The 19,841-nt window shown below is 38.4% G+C and overlaps 1 protein-coding gene and 1 pseudogene across 3 annotated transcripts in view; one reads left to right on the plus strand and one right to left on the minus strand.

Annotated features, from left to right (window-relative positions):
• Nucleotides 1-19,841, minus strand: part of DENND5B (DENN domain containing 5B) — a 182,607-nt gene that overhangs the window by 123,694 nt on the left and 39,072 nt on the right. The gene's annotated exons all lie outside the window — the stretch shown is intronic.
• On the plus strand, nucleotides 16,996-18,356 carry LOC125918929 (heterogeneous nuclear ribonucleoprotein A1-like; annotated as a pseudogene).

Consider the following 19,841-nt stretch of genomic DNA (forward strand, 5'->3'; position numbering starts at 1 on the left):
TGCCATACACTGTACACTGAACTCCCCTTCTAATTCATGTCATTCTCTCTCTTCTCTCTGTCCCTCTTTTTCTTTTGTCAACAAGTATTTTTTTAATGTTTATTTCTTTGAGAGAGAGAGTGTGTGTGTGAGCAAGGGAGTGACAGAGACAGAGAGGGAAAGAGAGACTCCTAAGCAGGCTTCATGCTCAATGTGGAGTTTGATGCGGGGCTTAATCTCATGACTAGTCCTTAAACCTGGTAGGGCCTCATGACTGTCTCAAATGAAAGCCTATAGCAGAAGTGAGACTGTGGTTTCCAAGGCTTAATCATATGAAAAGTGCCATGCGTTTCCACCTCACTCTCTTGGAATACATGCCCTTAGAGTGTAGCTACATACAGTGCTGTCAGAAAGCCCAAGCAGCCTCTGGAAAAGCCCATAAGGACAGAAACGGAGGGTCCTAGCCCTTATTCCTTTGTTGGACAAATATATTCTGAGATGGTCACTTGTGTGGCTTCACAGACTAAGGTTATACCCTTGTGAGTAGAGTATTGTCTCCCTCAAAGGAGGTGGATGGACAGTGCCATTGTTAATCAGCTTGGGAAAATACACCTCATGACATGAAAAGAAACCATGAAAGATCGAACTTAGACTGACATGAAGAAGAAACTCTTCTCTCTAGACTTCATTACCTTGAGCCTAGACTACGAGCAGTCCAAATGTGCCTAACAACTCTCCTCACTTTTGGGAAAAAAATAAATATCTTCCATGTGGAAGCAGATCTTGGTTTCAGCAAGGAGGCAAACCTCTATCAGGGAAAGAACACAACTCTCTAAAGAGTCCCAAGGGGCCAAGTGATTCTATGAGTAATAAGAGCAGTCACACTGATATTTTCCTAAGCTGGTTAATGTCACTTTCCATTTATGATTTCCTTCTATCATCTTTAAGTATTTTGTGAAGTGTTACTGTTTTCAGCTATAAGAAATAAGAGAGTCCAGTGCAGGAAGAACAAGCTGTACTCGGCAAGACCAGCATAGCCGTAGCAGCAATGACTGGTGAGATCCCCAATAAGATTTGGGATTGGAAAGTTCAGCTGCTCATATCCAAGTTGGTCTTCTCTCTTTTTTACCAATTCTTAAGAACTGGGCAGTTATCAAGGGAGCTTGCTTTCAGTTATCTCCATGGGTTTCTCTTTTGTTGCTCCCTACATATTTGTGTTCCATTGGGTTCTGTCCTTGTTCATTTTTTCTTACTCTACATGTTACAGTCCACAGTTCACACTACCACCTACATTAATGACTTCCAAATATATATCTTTAGCCTAATCACTCTTCGCTCCAGGTCAACATTTTCAAGTACTATGGGAAATCTTTACCACAGGCTGTTAAAAGCCAACATATTCTATATGCTTTTTAAAAATGTTTTATCTTTTGAGAGTGAGCACGCACGTGGGGGAGGGGCAAAAAGAGAGGGGGACAGAGGATTCAAAGCAGATTCCACATTCACAAGCTGACCCCAGCGAGCCCAACGTGGGGCTTGAACTCATGAACCACAGGGATCATGACCTGAGCTGAAGTCAGACGCTCAACTGACTGACCACCCAGGCACCCCACAATGTATTCTAATTTGAACTCCTCGTATGTCCTTCAGACTACCTCTTCTTTCTCTATTCCTTTGGACTCTTCCTTCTCTTTAAAAAAGGCTGAGAAAGGGGCACCTGGGTGGCTCAGTCGGTTAAGTCTCTAACTTTGGCACACGTCACAATCTCACGGTTTGTGAGTTCAAGCCCCGTGTTGGGTTCTGTGCTGACAGCTCGGAGCCTGGAGCCTGATTCGGATTCTGTGCCTCCCTCTCTCTCTGATCCTCCCCTGCTCACACTTTCTCTCTCTCAAAAATAAAGATTTAAAAAAATTATAAATAAATAAATAAATAAGGCGGAGAAAACAAAATGCAATGAAAGAAATTCCTTCTAGCATACAAAGTGTTTTCTGTAATAAACAAAGTTCAATATCCTCATAACATGGAGAATCTTAGCTGTTCGTTTCTGGAGCATACATATAGAATAACTAAGCTTTGTATGACCGTGGGTAAACTAGTTTTTCTTTTTTTCATAAAGGAATATGGCAGTGATAAGTGAAGTTATGTTTTAAAAATATTATCATAAAGATTCTATTCTTTAAAAAAAATTGTTTTGAGTATAGTGACACACAGTGTTACAGTAGTTTCAGGTATACGACATAGTGATTGGACAATTCTATCCTATGCTCACAAGTGTAGCTACCACCTGCCACCATACAACACTGTTACAATACCACTGACTATATTCCCTATATTGTGCCATTTATTCCTGTGACTTACTCCTTCCCTAACTGGAAGCATGTATCTCCCAATCCCCTTTATCCCCACACTCCCCTCTCCTCTGGCAACCATCAATTTGTTCTCTGTATTTATAGGTCTGAGTCTGCCTTTTGTTTGTTTATTCATTTGTTTTTTAGATTCCACATGAGTAAAATCATATGGTATTTGTCTTTCCCTGACTTGTTTCATTCAACTTAATACCCTCTAGGTCCATCCATATGGTCGTAAACAGCATGATCTCTTTTCTATGGTTGTGTCTGTGTGTGTCCATGGTATATACACACCACATCTTCCTTATCCATTTGTCTACTGACAGACACTTAGGTTGTTTCCATTATCTTGGCTACTGTAAGTAATGCTGCAATAAACATAGGCATACATAGATCTTTCTAAAAATTTTTTTTAACGTTTATTTTTGAGACAGAGAGAGACAGAGCATGAACGGGGGAAGGTCAGAGAGAGAGGGAGACACAGAATCTGAAACAGGCTCCAGGCTCTGAGCTGTCAGCATAGAGCCCGACGCGGGGCTCGAACTCACGGACCGCGAGAGCATGACCTGAGCCGAAGTTGGCCGCTTAACCAACTGAGCCACCCAGGCGCCCCCATAGATCTTTCTGAATTAGTGTTTTTGTGGTCTTTAGGTAAATACCCAGTAGTGGGATTATTAGATCATATGGTATTTCTATTTTTAATTTTTTGAGAAACCTCCATACTGTTTTTTCCCAGTGGCTGTTATCAATCATAAAGGCTATTTTCAAAATTCTCCTTCAAATGTTAGGAGAAGTGAGCATGACAGCAGCATGCCTAACAGCATTCTTGACTTGTAGAGTTAGTTCTCCATTTGCTTACATCAATTTTTCATTAAAAAAAAAAAAAAAGCCACTCAACCCTTCAATAACATGAATCTATTATTCAGGACTGATTTGTAGTTGGAAGAAATGCCCTATAGTTACTAATATAAAACAATATAAGCAGTATTTCTAACAAATATTGTAAAAGCCACAAAAAAATATTTATGTATGTGTGTCTGTGTGTACCTCTGAATAAAAGGTAACCCTGGAAGAAGATGATCCATATATCATCACCCAAAGCCCATAATTTATAATAGGGTTCACTCTTGGTGATCTCAGAGTTTTAACAAATTTGTAATGACACGTATCTACTATTTATAGTATCGTACAGAAGAGTTTCACTGTCCTAAAAATCCTGTTCTCTACCTATTCGAATACCCCTCTCTGCCCCTAACCCGAAGCAACCACTTAATCTCTTTAGTGTCTCCATTTTCTGTCTTTTCCATAAAGTCATATAGCTGGAATCATATAACACATATATAGCCTTTTCAGCTTGGTTTCTTTCACTTAGTAATATGCATCTAAGGTTCTTCCATGTCTTTTCATGTCTTGGTAGCTCATTTCTCTTTGGCACTGAATAGTATTCCACTGCATGGATGTATCATAGTCTTTTTATCCATTTACCTACCGAAGAGCATCTTGGAAACAACGCTTCCAAGCTTCCAAGTTTTGGCAATTATGAATACAGCTACTATAAACATCTGTGCTTAGGTTTTTATGTGGTATAGATTTTCATGTGGTATAGGTTTTCAACTCTTTTAGGTAAATACCAAGGAGTATGATTTCTGTATCAGACAGTAAAGTGTGTTTACTTTTGTAAGAAACTGTCAAACTGTCTTCCAAAGTGTACCATTTTGTATTCCAACTGGCAATTGAGTTGTTAAATATTTTAACATTTATTAGGTTAGTTAGACATTATATTTATGTTGTCACCCTTGACAACAATGGCTCTGTCATCATTATAGCTACTTTGTAAGTTACTTAACAATGGATTGTATTGACAATAAAAGATTATATATAACTAAGTTATATATCTAACAAGACAAAATTATACACTACCTATAGAAAACAGCATTCTCTCTAACAAATAAACCAACGAACTCTTACAATGAATCTTAACTATTATTTTGAAGTCTGTAAGTAGCCAAAGATATGGATATCCTGGAAATGACATATTTACTTCCTTCCCAATTTTAAGTGAGTAGCAGTGAAAATAGTCTAATCTGCAGGAAACAGAATACGCTTTCTTAGTCAAGAATCACAAATTCTTGGACTCATAAGAGTTCTTACAGACCAAAGAGGGAATCACTTCCAAAGCCCTACCTGGTAATTTCTCTAGCTCAGTGAGTAATAACAACCACTGATCCAATGGCTCAAGCCGGACAGCTAGTCATCCTGGATTCCTCTTTCCCTCTTATTCCCCACATCTAATCAAATACTTCACCCTACTGATTTAACCTCCTATTTTCAAAAAATCTATTTAATTCTCCCCATCCCCACTGCCACTGCTAGAGTCTGATCCAATTTCATCTCTCATCTGAGTTACTACACATGTTATCACTGTCCTAACTGCCCCCAAGCTTATTTCCCGCCAACTCTTACTCCATAATGCAGCCAAGAAATCTTTCTAAATACAAATGTGATATACTCTCTTTTGAAACTTTTCAATAGTGCTTCATCATCCTAAGGATAAATCTCAAATTCCTTAACAGATTTTCAAAATTTTTCACAATCTGAGTGCTTATGTCCTAACCCTTCCCACAGGATTTTCCATATCCTTTATATTCTGTACTCCAGGCATGAAGAAATTAATAGCTGCTCACCATATGTACAATATTCTTTGAAATTAGCCAACTTTTACCTATGTTGTTCTGCTACAGATATTTCCTCTGGTAGTGCCCCCACCAACCCACCCCTACATCTCACCTGTAAATTCCTGGCCTCCCTTCAGATCTAAGTTTATAGGCATTTCTTCTAGAAAAGCCTTTAGCTCTATGAGGATAAAAGTTGTATCTTGTTTACTACTGAATCCCCAGGGCGTACACAGTGTCCAGTAGAATATAAATTCAAGGACCATTTGCTAGTAAGTAAGTGAATAATTAAGAACATGGGCTAGTTGAAAGAATGAGACTGCTACTGACTTTGTGGGAAGACTTTTATCCTGTTTATACAAATTCCAGGATAGTTTTGTAGTAGTTTAAAGGTTGTTTAATAAGAATTTAAGATCTGTGATTATAACTGTACTGAAATTATAAATTAAAATTATTACTGGAAGACGGTGGAGTAGGAGGACCCTAAGTTCACCTCATCCCATTGATACAACCAGGTAACACTTACATGGTTATGTAAATAACCCAGAAAATTACCCGAAGACTACATAACAGTCTCCACAACTAAATGCAGAGTAGAGACCATACTGAGGAGGGTAGGTAGGGTAGAAATGCAGTAAGGAGCTAAAGCAGCCTGCAGGGAGTCGAGGGGGTGGAGAGGGGAAAAAAACAGACCCTCACATGGAGGAGCCTTTATAGGGAAGATAAATCCCTGTAACAGTTGGCTTTGAAAACCAGAAGGCCAGCCAAATTATGGAAAGAGCCTAAATGTCTATCAACTGATGAATGGATAAAAATAGATGTGGTTTATATATACAATGGAATACTACTTGGCAATGAGAAAGGATGAAATCATGCCGTTTGCAGCAACATGGATGGAACCGAAAGGTATTATGCTGAGTGAAATAAGTCAGAGAAAGACAGATATCATGTTTTCACTCATATGTGGAACTTGAGAAACTTAACAGAAGACCATGGGGGAATGGAAGGGGGAAAAAGTAGTTGCAAACAGCGAGGGAGGGGGGGCAAACCACAAGAGACTCTTAATACAGAGAATAAACTGAAGGTAGATGGGGAGGGTGGAGGAGAGGGGGAAATGGGTGATGGGCATTGAGGAGGGCACTTGTTGGGATGAGCACTGGGTGTTGTATGCAAGCCAATTTGACAATAAGTTATATTCATAAAAAATAAAATAAAAAATAAAAAATAAATTAAAAAGTAAAAAAACCAGAGGATCTGAATTTTGTGAGTTCTTACAACCAGCAGGACTTCAAACCTGGAATTTTAAAAATAAGGAAGGAAAGCAAGGCGGGTGAAAGGATACTGAGTCCCTGCCTTTAAAGAGACAGCACAACAGGGCACCTGGGTGGCTCAGTTAAGCATGTGACTATGGCTCAGGTCATGATCTCATGGTTCATGAGCCCGAGTCCACCTGGGATTCTCTCTCTGCCTCTCCCCCACTTGTGCACACATGCAAATCCAAGCACTTTCTCTCTCTCTAACTAAATAAATAAACTTAAAAAAAAAAAAAAGCTGGTACAAAAATAGCCCCTGGGGATACAGCATAGAAGCAGCAGTTTATTTATTTTTTTTCAATATATGAAATTTATTGTCAAATTGGTTTCCATACAACACCCAGTGCTCATCCCAAAAGGTGCCCTCCCACCCCCCATCACCCCTCAGTTTGTTCTCAGTTTTTAAGAGTCTCTTATGCTTTGGCTCTCTCCCACTCTAACCTCTTTTTTTTTTTTTCCCTTCCCCTCCCCCATGGGTTTCTGTTAAGTTTCTCAGGATCCACATAAGAGTGAAAACATATGGTATCTGTCTTTCTCTGTATGGCTTATTTCACTTAGCATCACACTCTCCAGTTCCATCCACATTGCTACAAAGGGCCATATTTCGTTCTTTCTCATTGCCATGTAGTACTCCATTGTGAATATAAACCACAATTTCTTTATCCATTCATCAGTTGATGGACATTTAGGCTCCTTCCATAATTTGGCTATTGTTGAGAGTGCTGCTATAAACATTGGGGTACAAGTGCCCCTATTAGAAGCAGCAGTTTAAAAACCGCCTGGGGCATACAGGAGGAAGAGTAGTTTATTCATCTCAGAGGTGTCCTGGAGGAACAGAGATCCTTGGGAGACTCCTCCAAGAACAGAGGAACTGGCAGCTGCCATTTTCTTCCCACCCTCTCCAGAATAAACATAAGACTACCTGCTGGAACCAGCACAGCCCACTTACTACCTAACTTGCTTACACCAAACTCCACTACCCTCCCTCCCACTGCACATTCTGGGTCCGTACTCCACCCACCCCCACCTCCCTCCCATCCTCCCCCCACCCCCCACCCCATCAATATGCTCTTGGCCAGGGCCCATCCAGGGCAGTGCCACAGGCCCAGTAGTGTGCAAGCAGCCTGGATAGGGGCCAGGGATACTCCAAAATGACTCCTTCCCAGGGAGAGAAAAAGATAACAAACAGACTGCAGTGGACTGGGGGCAGACATGTGGTCTGACTACAGGCTCTACCCACCAATGCAAGCTTCTCAGAGAACAGCACAGGGAAAGTGTCCTGCAGTTTGTTGCTACTGCATCTCTGGCAAACACCTCATCTAACTCAACTCAAGCCTCAGACTTGCCCACTAACAGGACAGGGACCACACTCTACCCACAATAGGCAAAGAGCCACTAAAGACACCTAGACTGAAGAAAAAAGCGACTCAACCACAACACACACAAAAGACACCCCTTAAGCACCAGGTTCTGGTAAACAGGGAACACTGTACTGCAGGGCACTACAGAACCACTTCTTCATAAGGCCACTACTTTCAAGAGCAAGGGACATAGCTGACTTTCCTAACACATAAAAACAGACACATAGACATGGACAAAATGAAAGTAAGAGGTGAGAAGGTGAGAGAAACAAAAAATTATGCAAAATAAGAATAGACTTAGGAAACTCAGCGACTCCATCAAGCATAATAACATTCACATTTTAGGAATCCTAGAAGGAGAAGAGACAGAAAAGGGGATAAAAATTTTATTTAAAGAAATAGCTGAAAACTTACCAAATCTGGAGAAGGAAACAGAAATCCAAATCCAGGAGGCACAGAGATTTCCCAACAAAATCAACTCAAACATGTCCATCCACACCAAGACACTTAGTAATTAAAATGGCAAAAAGCAGTGACAGAGAATTTTAAAAGCAGCAAGAGAAAAGAAAGCAGTTACGTACAAGGGAAATCTCATAAGGCTATCAGCTGGTTTTTCAGCAGAAACTCTGTAGGCCAGAAGGGAATGATATATTCCAAGTGCTAAAAGGGAAAAATCTGTAGCCAAGAATACTCTATCCAGCGAGATTATCATTCAGAATAGAAGGAGATATAAAAAGTTTCCAGACAAACAAAAGTTAAAGGAATTCATAACCAATAGACCAGTCCTATAAAAAATGTTAAAGGGGACTCTTTGAGTGGAAAGCAAAGACCAAAAGTAAGAGTAAAGTAAAAAAATTGAGAAGCAAAAAGCAGTAAAAATAAGTATATCTGTAAAATTCAGTCAAGGGACTCATAAAAGAATGTAAAATATAACACCATTTACCTAGAAACATGGGGAAAGAAGAATAAAGAAGAGATTCAAACCTAAGCAGCCGTCAACTTACCATGGGCTGTTATATGCAGATGTTATATATAAACCCAATGCTAAACATAAATCAAAAACCAGTAATACATATGCAAAAATAAAGGGAAAGGAATCCAAGCATATCACTAAAGAAAGCCTAATCATGAGAAAAGAGCAAGTGAAGAAAGGAACAGAGAAGATCTACAAAAACATAAAACAAGTAACAAAATGATAATAAATACATACATATCAGGAATTACTTTGAATAATTTGAATAAAAGCTCCAATCAAAATACACAGAGTGACAGAGTAGATAAAAAAAAAAAAAAGACCCATCTATATGCTGCCTACAAGAGACTCATTTTAGATCTAAAGACACATGCAGATTGCAAATGAAGGGATGGAGATATATTTATTAATACAAATGGAACTGAAAAGAAAACCAGAATAGTAATACTTATTTTGGACAAAATATACTTTAAAACAAAAACTATAACAAGAGACAAAGAAGGACACTACACAATGATAAACAGACAATCCAACAAAAGAAGATACAACAACTGTAAATATTTATGCATCCAACATAGGAGATGCATAAAGCAGTTAATAACAAACATAAAGGAAGAGAGAATAATATAATAATAGTAAGGGACTTTAATACCCACTTAGTTTTCCAAACAGAAAGTCAACAAGGAAACAATGGCTTTGAATAACACATGGGACTAGATGGATTTAACAGATATCTGTTGTTAAATGTTCAGAACATTCTATCCTAAAACAGCAGAATACACATTCAAGTGGACATGAAGCAGAAATTCTCCACAACAGATTACATATTAGGCCACAAAACAAATCTCAAAAATTCAAAGCAACTGAAGTCATACTATGCATCTTCTCTGACCACAACACTATGAAACAAGAAATCAACCACAAGAAGAAATCTGGACACAGCACAAATACATTAAGGCTAAATAACATACTACTAAACAATAAATGGGTCAACTAAGAAATCAAAGGGGAAATAAAAAATTACATTGAGATAAATGAAAATGAAAACACAATAGTCCAAAACCTTTGGGATGCAGCAAAAGCTGTTCTAAGAAGTTTATAGCAATATAGGCCTACCTCAAGAAGCAAGAAAGATCTCAAATAAACAACCTAACCTTACATCTAAAGAAGCTAGAAAAAGAACAAAACCCAAAACCAGTAGAAGGAAGGAAACAATAAAGATTAGAGAAGGAAGGAAGGAAGGAAGGAAGGAAGGAATAGAAAGCTAAAAATCAATAGAACAGATCAATGAAACCAGAAGCTGGTTGTTTGAAAAGATCAACAAAATTGATAAACCTCTAGCCAGACTCAAAAAAACCAAAAACCAAAAAACAAAAAAAAAAACCCCAAACCAACCAACCAACCAACAAAAAACCACAACAAAAACAAAACTGCCAACAACAAAAGTCCAGGACCAGATGGCTTCATAGGTGAATTCTACCAAACACTGAAAAAAGAGTTAATACCTATTCTCAAACTACTCCAAAATAACAAGAGAGGAAGGAAAACTTCCAAATTCAGTCTATGAAGCCAGCATTACCCCAAAACCAAAACCAGATAAAGATACTACAAAAAAAAAGAACTACAAGCCAATATCTCTGATGAACACAGATGCAAAAATCCTGAACAAAATATTAGCAAACTGAATCCTACATTAAAAAAAAAAAAATCATTCACCAAGATCAAGTGGGATTTATTCCCAGGATGAAAGAGTGGTTCAAAATGCACAAATCAACCAATGTGATACACTGAATCAATAAGAGAAAAGATAAAAACCATTCGATCATTTCTACAGAAGCAGAAAAAGCATGTGACAAAGTACAACATCCATTCGTGATAAAAACCCTCAACTAAGTAGGTTTGTAGAAATATACCTAAATACAATAAAGGCCATGTATGAAAAACCCAGTTAACATCATATTCATTAGTGAAAAACTGAGGGTTTTTCTGCTAAGGTCAGGAACAAGACAAGGATGTCCACTCCCACCACTTTTATTCAACAGAGCACTGGAAGACTTAGCTACAGCAATCAGACAAGAAAGAGGAATAAAAGGCATCCAAATTGGTAAGAAAGAAGTCAACTTTTCACTGTTTACAGATGACAAGATACTATATATAGAAAACTCAGACTCCACCAAAAAACTGCTAGAACTGATAAATGAATTCAGTAGAGTTGCAGGATACAAAACCAATGTATAGAAACTGGTTGCATTTCTATACACTAATAATAAAGCAACAGAAAGAAAAATTAAGAAAACAATCTCATTTACAAATATACCAAAAATAATAAAATACCTAGGAATAAACTTAACCAAGGAGGTAAAAGACCTGTACTCCGAAAACCATAAAACCCTGAGGAAAGAAATTAAAGATGACACAAATAAAAAGATAGCCTATGTTCAAGGATAAGAACAAATATTTTTAAATGTCCATGCTACCCAAAGCAATCTTCAGATGTAATGTAATCCCTATCAAAATACCAACAGCATTTTTCAGAGAACTACAACGAACAATCCTAAAATTTGTATGGAACCACAAAAGGTCCCAGGAAGCCAAAGTACTCTTGAAAAAGAAAAATAAAGCTGGAGACATCACAATTTCAGATTTCAAGTTATACTAAAAACCTGTAGTAATTAAAACAATATGGTATTGGGGCGCCTGGGTGGCTCAGTCGTTTAAGCGTCCGACTTCAGTTCAGGTTACGATCTCACGGTCCGTGAGTTCGGGCCCTGTGTCGGGCTCTGGGCTGATGGCTCTGAGCCTGGAGCCTGCTTCCAATTCTGTGTCTCCCTCTCTCTCTGCCCCTCCCCCATTCATGCTCTGTCTCTCTCTGTCTCAAAAATAAAAATAAATAAACATTAAAAAAATTAAAAAAAAAAATAATAATAAAATAAAATAAAATAAAATAAAACAATATGGTATCAGCATAAAAACAGACACATAGATCAATAGAACAGGATGGAAAGCCCAGAAACAAAGCCATGATTATATGGTCAATTAATCTTTGACAAGGAGCCAAGAATATGCAATGGGAAAACAGACAGTCTCTTCAACAAATGGTGTAGGGAAAACCAGATAGCTACTTGGAAAAAAATGAAACTGGACCACTTTTTTAAAAAACTTTTTAATGCTTATTCATTTTAGAGAGAGAGAGAGACAGAGACAGAGCAAGCAGGAGAAGGGGAAAAAGAGAGGAAGACAGAGAGAATCTGAAGCAGGTTCCATGCTGTCAGTGCAAAGCCTGATGTGGGGCTTGACCCCCAAACCATGAGATCACGACCTGAGCCAAAGTCAGACATTCAACCAACTGAGCCACCCAGGCTCCCCAAACTGGACCATTTTCTTACACCACACACAAAAATTAACTCAGAATGGATTAAGGACTTAAATATGAGGGCTAAAACCATTACAATCCTAGAAGAGAGCACAGGCAGTAATTTCTCTGACACTGGCCATAAAAAACATTTTTGTAGATATGTCTCCTGAGGTTAGGGAAACAAAAGCAAAAATAAATACTGGGACTACATCAAATAAAAAATTTCTGCACAGCAAAAGATGCGGGGGGGGGGGGGCGTGCGTGGGTGACTCAATAAGTTGAGCATCTAACTCCTGACATTTCCCCCACAGTTGTGGGATCAAGCCGTGAGAGTGGAGCCTGCTTAGGATTCTCTCTCCCTCTCCCTCTGTCCCTTGTGCTTGCACTCACTTTCTCACATAAATAAATAAATAAATGTAAAAAATTTCTGCACAGCAAAAGAAATAACCAACAAACTAAAAGACAACCTACTGAATGGGAAAAGATATCTGTAAGTGACATATCTGATTAAGGGTTAGTATCCAAAATATATAAAGAACTTATACAACTCAACACCCAAAACACCAAATAATCCAATTTAAAAAGTACACAACACATGAACAGACATGTTCTCCAAAGACAACACACACAGATGGGAAATAGACACATGAAAAGATGCTAAGTAACACTCATCATCAGGGAAATGCAAATCAAAACTACAATGCGATATCAACCTGCACCTGTCAGAATGGCTAAAATAAAAAACACAAGAAACAACAAGTGTTGGCGAGGATGTGGAGAAAAAGAAACCCCCGTGCACTATCGGTGGGAATGCAAATTGGTGCAGCCACTGTGGAAGACAGTGTGGAGGTTCCTCAAAAAATTAGAAATAGAACTACCTTACAATCCCATAATCACACTATTGGGTATTTACTCAAAGAATACAAAAACACTAATTCAAAAAGATATATACCCCCCCATGTTTACTGTAGCATTATTTACAATAGCCAAATTATGAAAGCAGCCCAAGTATCCAGTGATAGATAGATGGATAAAGAATATGTGGTATATATATATACAATGGAATATTATTCAAACATAAGAAAAAAAAAGAATGAAATCTTGCCATTCACAACAACATAGATGGAGCTACAGAGTATAATGGTAAGTGACATAAGAGAAAGACAAACACCATACGATTTCACTCATTTGTGGAACTTAAGGAAAAAAAAACAATAGAAGAAAAAGAAACAACCAAGAAACAGACTCTTAACTATACAGAAGAAACTGATGGTCACCACAGGGAAGGTGGATGAAATAGGAGAGGGGGAAGTAATTAAAAGAGTACCCTTATCATGATGAGCACTGAGTAATATATAGAACTGCTGAATTAATACATTGTACACCTGAAACTAATATAACACTATATGTTAACTATACTGGAAAAAAAGGTTTTTTTAAAAATTATCATTAATAATTGTAAAAATAGTGGGTGTTTTTAAACAATAGCTGTAGAAATAGCTGAGAAATAATAGGAAAATTGCTTTATGGATTTTATATACCTGTAAGACCATTCCAGATACTTACAATTTTGCAGATATACTTATATGGTAAACAAATATTACTGCCATAAGTTTGTTAAATTATACTTCTGTGAGAGAATATAATAAGTCAAATTCTTTAGGATGAGTTTGAAAGAATTTTGTATGAATGAATGAACAACACTCGAACTTCAAATACGTATAATTAGTAGACTGTGATTTAGAAAAACTGTTACGTAGAAACACTTTTTGTACAAGTTCAAATTTATTTATTCATTAGGAACACAATTTTACTGGTGGTGAATAGACTGTTCAAAATTCTATACTGCCAATCAACAAATATATTCAGTTCTTGCTATAAGCTTAACCAAGCATTTTAGGAATACAGAAAAATTATTAGTAATGGTTCTTCTCTCAGTGCTTATAAGAAGAAATTCTTAGGAAGGCAATAATTCAAGCTGGTGAACACAATTATATCAAAAAGAGAGACTACACAGTATATTTTTTAAAAAACTAAATACACTCATTAAAGCCACTCTTTCAGAAAAGTGCTTATGTTTATTTTTCATGTTATATACATACGTGTGAAAATCAGGTATACAGATTACCCTTATTTCTTGTGCAGTATTCCTAAACTTTTTCTTTCTGGTAATAATGACTAAAATAAGTCATTTATTTATATTAAATTCTTCTAATGATGCACAATGTATTTTCTGTGTTAGGATATCTCACACCTAAAAGAGGTTAAGGCCAAGCCACGAATAAGTTTTGACCTGTTATTATTTTTTACACTTCTCCATTAATTTGTTCCTTTACTATGTATGATCTTGGTCACTTTACAGTTCTTTGGTTGCAAAAAAAAAAAAAAATAGACTATTTGTGTGTTCCTTCAAGACCCTGATAAATGACTACCATTACCATTTGCCTACTTAAGAGCTGGCTACCAATTTGCATATTATTTAAAGTTTTTTTTTCCTTTTTCTCTTGTGCTGCTCAGCTTTAAGGCTATTTTCCTTTTTTGTAATTAGAATATTTCAAACATACAGAAAAGTAGAACAGAAATAATGAATACCTGAAAACAGGTGTCTTCCACCCAAATTCAACTAATGTTAACATACTGTATTTACTTCACAATCTTTTAAAACAGAAATGAAACTTTAGAGATAAAATTAAAATGCTCTTTGTGCCCCTCACTGAATGCTTTAGGCTTGAAGGTCAGGACATCAGCCTCTTCTCACTCCATCCATCCTATCTTTCAGGGCTCAGCTTAAATCCTACTTGTATAAACTATCCCACCATAGCCACAGTGATTCCTCTTTTCTCTAAACCCCAACCACTCTGTATCTCATATAAGCAGATCTTCATTTTTTCTGGGATGGTTTCTTCCAGTCTGAGCTTACAGTGGCTTGTGAGTAGTTAACACCCTGACTACATTGCTCTGCATCCTGATTCGGTACTAGAGTTGCTGCCTTGGTCTTGAGACATAAGGTAAAACCATCTCAGCCAAGGTGAAGGGCAGCGAAAAGTACAGCACCATACTGAATGAAAAGTGCACAGTGGGAAAAAAAAAGAAGGATCCCTTGCTAACCACACCAAGTACACTTTAGGTTAATAGCCTTAGTTTCATTGATAGTTGTATTCAGAGGTTGGTCTGTAAGAGAATTCACTCCCCACAAGAACAGTGTTTCAAGGTGGCTACAGTGGTTAAGTCTCCCTATTCTCCTAGCCCTGAAATAGGGGTACTTTTAATGACCCAGGACAGGAATCTGGAAGGGTCAGAGGGAGAGAGGGACAGACATAAAAGTCTGGAAGCTCTCGATTCCACAGCTCTTGAAGGGCTGGGAAGTGAAGCTTAAAGGTCCTGAGAGTCTGATGAGACTGCAGAGCATCATCACATGGAGTTCATCCTTCATTGTGCCTTTCTGTCTCACTCTCTTCTCTGGATTTGCCTTTTCTTTCCCTTTTCCCCTTCCCACACCTCTCCTTCTTACCCTCAGCTATTTACTCTGCCCTGGCAGGCTCCAAGGAGGTTCTTCTTTCCTCAACTTAGCCTTGCACTAGAAGGGCAAGAAGCCTGGGTTTCCTGTGGGCGAGCTCTGCAACAAGAGTGGTGCAGAGAGATGAAAGGTAGGGAAACAGAGCCTGGTAAACTGAAGCTTGAAAGTCAGAAACCTCTTAAGTTTGGGTTCTCTCATTACATGGTTCATCTTACCTCCTCATCCAGACAGGAAGTCCCTCTACCAAAGATGGCTCTATAAACACATACAAGCTGATTCAAATATTTTAGAAAATAACACTGCATAAATGAATAATTCATAACATGCCAGACTTGAATAATCTTTAGGAGATTATGCAGTCCATCTACCCTCCCCCATTTAGAGCTAGCAAATCTTTCAAGCAGCTTTTAATCAAACTCTTAGTGTTGTCTATACTACCTTCCCTTCCCAAATGAATTTAAAATCACCTGAATTCCACTCACTGCATCATATTCAACTAGCATAGCTAGTTTTCTTTTCTTTCTTTCTTTCTTTTTTTATTCCTTCGCTTCATGCTGTGCTAATTTAACCTCATCTTGGTAAACAAGAAAATGGTCTGCATTTGACAGACTCTAGCTGCAGCAAATGCAGCTGGCCTGTGTGCAAACCAATTTTGTTCATTCTTTATCCTGGCAGGGAGCCCTGCCCTCGAATTGTTTTGGGACTAATCAGCATTAAACCTGTGTCAGAAAGGTTACTGAAAGCAGCCCTAGAGCAAGGCGGCAGGAACAAGACTGTTGAGGAAAGGGATGAGGACAAATGCAGCAGCTGTGTAAAAATCTATGTGACGAGTTTTGCTCATGACAGTAAAATTGAGGCTCAGCTTCCTTTCTGCGCTTTGGCACTTCTGTGGAAATAACTTGGAAAGAGGACATGGGGAGAAAAGAGATCCACCAAATTTGCTATATTTCTTTCTTTCTGGGATGATGGGTGCTTGGTGGCTAGCCAGGAAATGTTCCTTACTTCAGATGGTAGCAAAAGAAAAAGAAAGAAACGCATCCTTTGCCACTCTAGAGTTGAAAACACAGCATGATTTTCTACAGGACGAACTTGAGGTATAATAAGAAACAGGAGACATGCCGAATAAGATCCAAGGTAGATATAAACATCTAAATTTGACTAAAAAAAATTATTAAGGAATAAATACATCAACATCAAATAATCAAATACTGGAGTATTTTTTTCTACTCACCTGCAGGATTCAGGCTACACCTTTCAGAGTATCACATTTTGTACTAGAACTTAAATGAGAATGTAGTGTACTCAGTCAGCCTTTCAATCCTGTAATCTAGACATGTATTTTTTAATAGGCCACTAGGCTTTCCTAAATATTTACCACTAGCTCTGTGGGACTGCTGCAGAAGCCAAAAAAAGACAGTCCATTTTTATCTGATCACAGTATTTCTTGAACATATGGCTGCTTTTGGTTCGTCTGTTCACATAATTCTCATTAAATGGCTAGTAAGTCAGTAACTTCAAGAGATTTTTTTTATTATAGCTTTACTGAAATATATTTCACACACCTTAATATTCACCCTTTAAAAGCACACAATTCAGCTTTTCTGCCCATGGACGCAGCCGAAGAGGCGTCATTAAAGTCCCCCCACTCCACCACCGTCATGTCTAAGTCAGAGTCTCCCAAAGAGCCTGAACAGCTGTGGAAGCTCTTCATTGGAGGTTTGAGCTTTGGACCAACAGATGAGAGACTGAGGAGCCATTCTTAGCAATGGGGAACGCTCACACGCTGTGGTAACAAGGGATCCAAACACCGAGCACTCCAGTGACCTTGGGTTTGTCACTGTGGAGGAGGTGGATGCAGCCATGAATGCAGGGTCACACAAGGTGGATGGAAGAGTTGTGGCCAAGTGGGCTGTTTCAAGAAAAGATTCTCAAAGACCTGGTGCCCACTTAACTGTGGCAATGGTTTTTGTTGGTGGCATTAAACACTGAAGAACATCATCTAAGAGATTATTTTGAAAAGTATGGGAAAATTGAAGTGACTGAAATCATGACTGATTGAGGACAGTGGCAAGAAAAGAAGCTTTGCTTCTGTAACATCTGATGATCGTGACTTTGTAGACAAGACTATCATTCAAAAGTACTACACTGTGAATGGCCGCAACTATGAAGAAAGGGAAGTCCTATCTAAGCAAGAGATGGCTAGTGCTTCATCCAGCCAAAGAGGTCAAAGAGGTTCTTTCTGGAAACTTTGGTGGTGGTCATAGAAGTGGTTTAGGTGGGACTTTGGCTGTGGAGGAAACTTCAGTGGGCAAGGTGGCTTTGGTGGCAGTGGGGACGGCTGTAACGGATTTGGTAATGATGGAAGCAATTCTGGAGGTGGCAGAAGCTATAATGATTTTGGCAATTACAACAAACAATCTTCAAGTTCTGAACCCATGGAAGGAGGAAATTTGGAGGCAGAAGCTCTAGCCCCTGTAGTGGTGGAGGTCAGTACTTTGCCAAACCATGAAACCAAAGTGGCTATGACGGTTCCAGCAGCAGCAGTAGCTACGGCAGTGGCAGAAGGTTTTAATTATTGCCAGGAAACAAAGCTTAGTAGGAGAGGAGAGCCAGAAAAGTGACAGGGAAGCTACAGGTTGCAACAGATTTGTGAGCTCAGCCAAGCACAGTGGGGGCAGGGCCTAGCTGCTACAAAGAGGACATGTTTTAGAGGATACTCCTGCATGGGCAAAAACCTGAGGATTGTACTTGTGACTAATTGTGTAACAGGTTATTTTAGTTTCTCTTCTGTGGAAAGTGTAAAGCACTTCAACAAAAGGTTTTAATGTGGGTTTTTTTTTTTTTGCATTCATGCTGTTGATTGCTAACTGTAACAGTCTGACCATGATGCTGAATAAATGTGTCTTTCTAAAAATGTTCTGTGTAGTCTACTCTGAAGCCATCTTGGTAAACCACTCCAACAGTGTGAAGGTGGAATTCTTTCAGGATGATGCCAGGTTCCACTTGAAATTTATTTGTAACTTGCTTGGGCAGAGAAGCCATCGTCTCCACAAACTTTGGTGTAGCTGAACTGACATTAATGTGTTGTGACCTGGAGTTCACTGTTAAAAGGGTCACCCAAGCAAAGTCATAGAGTTTATTTGGTTATTAATATGATTGCTGGCACATCCTATGCAATATATCTAAATTGAATTATGGTAGCAGATAAAATTATAGATGGGATTAAAGCTTGTGTATCATCCATTATCATGTATAATCAATAAGCAATTTACTATCCTCTTGAAAAAAAAAAAGACACACAACTCAGTGGTTTTTAGCATATTCACAAAGTTGTGTATCACTACCACCATGAATTTTAAAAGATTTCATCACTCTAAAGAGAAACCCTGTACCCATTAGTAGACAGTTTTTTTTATTTTCATTTTTTAACATTTATTTATTTTCGACAAAGAGACAGAGTGCGAGTAGGGGAGGGGCAGAGAGAGAGGGAGACAAAGAGCCTGAAGCAGGCTCCAAGCTCTGAGCTGTCAGCACAGAGCCCAGTGCGGGGCTCGAAGCCATGAACTGTGAGATCATGAACTGAGCTGAAGTCGGGTGCTTAACTGAGTCACCCAGGCGCCCCAGTAGACAGTTTTTGATAAGGCAGCCATCCCTAATTGCTAGTCGTGTTTGTTACCTGTACAGGGATTTCTTGAAATTGTCAACCAGAACATGGCAAAAAAAAAAAAAAAAAAAAAAAAAACCTTTAAGAGTGTTTAAACAACACATAAAAATTCACAAAAAAATGTTTTTCACATAAACTTTTTCTCTCGTCCAGTTTATCTATGCACCAGCTTATTAGGAACCTTCTTTGCAAAAACTATTTGCAGGAAGAGTGAATAAATGTTACCCAACTTATGGATTTCAAAATGCACTGTGACCTCACCTGCAAAAGCCAGTTTCCAACTGATACTCTGTATTGAGGTTCTTACCAATAAAATAGTTATAAGGTCTTACAAAACTTTCAACTTTGTTTCCCAAATATATGAAAACAATTTTGCATTATTGCTATTTCCAGATACCTATTATGAATTAAAATGAAACACTTTTTTTCTTTTAAAGCTTATTTATTTTGAGAGAGACAACACACACCCATTAGCAGGGGAGGGGCAGAGAGAATCCCAAGCAGGATCTGTGCTGTTAGCACAGAACCCAATGCAGGGCTCAATCCCACAGACGGTGAGATCATGACCCAAGCCGAAATCAAGAGTTGGACCCCTTAACTGATTGCACCACCCTGGCAGCCCTAAGATGAAACACTTTTTGATCAAACAACTAACATAA

This window comes from Panthera uncia, chromosome B4 (assembly GCF_023721935.1).
Source record: "Panthera uncia isolate 11264 chromosome B4, Puncia_PCG_1.0, whole genome shotgun sequence".
In the NCBI taxonomy this organism is placed as follows: Eukaryota; Metazoa; Chordata; class Mammalia; order Carnivora; family Felidae; genus Panthera; species Panthera uncia.